The 3,148-nt window shown below is 42.6% G+C and overlaps 1 pseudogene; it reads left to right on the top strand.

The window, feature by feature from the left end:
- The first annotated feature begins 324 nt into the window (after positions 1–324).
- On the top strand, positions 325–2,769 carry LOC123848860 (nucleoporin p58/p45-like; annotated as a pseudogene).
- The last annotated feature ends 379 nt before the right edge of the window (positions 2,770–3,148 follow it).

The raw sequence follows: 3,148 nt of genomic DNA, 5'->3' as shown, positions 1-3,148 counted from the left end.
GGAAACAGAGGAAGATAATTAACTCAACTTCAAGAAACTTTCCTCAAAACATTATGTGATAAAAGAAAATATGCCATGAACTAAAAAAGAGAATTACACATAGATTCAACAATGTCATTCCTAATGTCTTAACAGTAACTTACTATTTTAGAGACAGGAATACTGAAGTTTAGGTGATAGCTCTTGTTAAGTAGTTACTAGTAAAGTATGATACAAAATAAAATCAGCATGTGTTCCAGGCTGTGTTTTTCTGTTCTGGGGCTAAGAAGATCCTGCCAGACTGGATCTGAAAAGGAGTGACGCCTTGAGCTTCGAGCCATAGGAATGTCTCAAATCCCTGGCAGTGAGAATCCAGTCAGGAACCAGACAGTAGGCGCCAGCGCCACGACCACCATTGATATGGCCACAACCAGCCCAGAAGAATCTAGTGCCACCACCCTGCCCCACGCCGTAATCATTCAAGGAGTAAATATCTATTGAACAGACGCCTAAGTACCAGGTTCTGTTTAAGTCCCTTCTGAGAGGCTCGATTTTGGAACTCTACACCTGCGACTTGACCCATGTTTGCTCCTTCAGAGATTTTGGAACTGGACTCTTTGCCTGCCACTGAGTTCACTCCAGAGGGAAAAAATAGAGTAATGGAAATAACAGCAACTGCCACATTAACTCTGGGAATGCCAGCGACATCTGCAGCTGTTAACAGGCTCCAGTTTAGAACTCAGAAGACCTGCAGCAAACGCGGCACCATTGACTCTACCTATTACTTCTGCTCAGCTGGTGGTGGCACTGTTTTGTCTACTCTGACATTAATCCAGAAGCTTCCATGGGATTTACTCCAAAAAATTTGGGGGGACTGACAGCAAAAACTGCAACTGCATCAACAACCCTCTCTCTAGGGTTGGCTAGACTCATACCTAGACCCAGACTTAGACTCACATGTACACTTACACTTATACGTAGCTGCTTTGGCAGGTTTGCTTTTTCAACGTACAAGCACAACAATCAAAACTTAAACAGGAATGGGGCACCTGAGCGGCTCAGTCCATTAAGCGACTGACTCTTGATTTTGGCTCAGGTCATGATCTCAGGGTCCTGAGAAGGAACCCTGTGCTGGACATGGAGCCTGCTTGAGATTCTCTCTCTCTCTCTCTCCCTCTCCCGCTCCCTCCCCCCATCTCCCGCTCCTGCACTGCTCTTTAAATTAATTAATTAATTAATTAATTAACTAATGAACTAAAAACCTATGGGCATGATGTTGGCATCTACTGCGGCTACTTCAGACATGGCCAGTGAAGACCTTCGCGGTGTAGATTCTAGTAGCTCATAATATGAAAGGAGTGAGAAAAGAGGACCATGACCAGAAGATAATAAAGCACAGAAGGATGAAAATCTCCCTCATGTCATTTGCCAGGATATGGAAAATCTTAAGAAATTTGTGAAGGAACAAAAATGAATACAAAGAAAAAAAAAATTAAGCCAATGGTTAAAGTTTAAGAAGATATTAAGGCTTTAAATCAGTTTCGGCCATCAGCTGCACATAGAGCTTTCAGAACTCAGGCACCGCGACCCAGACTTCCAAATAAAAACACGGCTTCTGCCGACTATGTCACGACCGTGGCTCAGCAGTTTCAGGCGTAGTTTTGATGTGGTGTGAAGTGGTGGGGTTCAGAGCCGATGGCCAAGAAAGAATTCTTTGGTGCAAAAAGGTGGTTTTATTAAAGCACAGGGACAGGACCCATGGACAGAAGGAGCTGCACTGGGGTCCTGAGGAGTGCCTGATTGATTATCTACTTGGGAGTTGGGGGCGGTAAAGACAAAGGGAAATTTCCCAAAGGACTTTCACACGCTAAAGAAGACTCACAGGATCCTGGAGGCCTAGCTACTGTCAAGGTAGGGTGTTTTTTTCCCCCTAGCAGAGCAGTAAGACAGTTGGGAGTTTCTTGGAGGAATGTTCTACTCTGTCTGCCTCAAGTATTTGTCGACGGGCTGCAGATTATAAAGACGTTTAATTTTATCTACATTTTCTTCTGCCTTTGCTTCCCACATCAATTTCAGCAGTACAGATAGCAGATTGAAGAGGTAGAAAACTGTCTTGTCATTCAAGCAAATAATTCCCACATAACCACCCAAGATTTATCAAGGGCTCTGCAGAAAACCTACCAACGTTTGTAGCTTTGGCCATACAACTCCAGTCTGTTACTAATAAAAGTGTAGAAGTGCTCAGAGCCATACCCTCTCTACAGAAACATGTTGGGAAATGGTATAGATGTGTTTGAAGTCAGGCCAGCAGAAGCTAAGAATGGCAGAATGCACCCAGAGCTACTACCAGACCCAGGCTTCTCAGCAACATGCAAATGGAGCCGCCATCACCACCTCAGCAACACTTAGCGTAGCAAAGATGGTGACGGGTCCTCAGCCATTTCTGAGCTATGGTTTAGCACAGATTCAACACAAGCATTGGCACGGACTTGCCAGCAAGTGGCTTAGGGTCTTCAAACTGAAAGTTTTGGAACGAGATCTTGTTTTAGAAACTGCGGAGGCCACATTTGGGTTTGGAAAAATAAATAAAACTTCAGTAATCTTAGTGCAAGCTTTGGCATCTCAAGTACATCCGCATTTAACTTCCACAATTCTGGCATCACCGTACCCGTGGGCTGGACATACAGGATGCCCGATCTTGTCCCTGCAGGTTTTGGAACAGGAGGGGAATTCCTTCAGTTGAAGAAACCCCCAGCTGGAAAGAAAACAAGAAAAATAATAAATATATGAGTTGAGGTGTTAAGAGAATCCATGGTAGCATTGTTCATTTTGAGCCTATTTTTCTAAAATTGATACAGTAAATTGTACCTCTGGAGGATTTATAAAGTTCTGATCTTTCTTTCCTCCTCTGGAATTTTGAATTCATACCGATCAACTTTGTTCTTGTGACTATAAAACCCAGTAGTGTATTTTTCTTTATTTTTTAAACAACTATCTGATTACATCTCTGCCCAGTAAAGCCCATTATTTAGCCAAGTGTTAATAGCTGTGTTTTTGTTGATAAGGGTGACCTTACATAAATATACACTTACTTGTTTCTCCTAGAGTAGAAAAGACTTCTAGTGTTTATAGTTGAATCAATTTTTATTTTGATAAAAGTCTCTTGAAC

Source organism: Mirounga angustirostris, unplaced genomic scaffold, assembly GCF_029215605.1.
Source record: "Mirounga angustirostris isolate CCGP_5_RB_7025 unplaced genomic scaffold, mMirAng1.0.hap1 SCAF_2, whole genome shotgun sequence".
In the NCBI taxonomy this organism is placed as follows: domain Eukaryota; kingdom Metazoa; phylum Chordata; class Mammalia; order Carnivora; family Phocidae; genus Mirounga; species Mirounga angustirostris.
The sequence above is the reverse complement of the archived record's forward strand: the minus strand, read 5'-3'. Positions and strand labels throughout refer to the sequence as shown.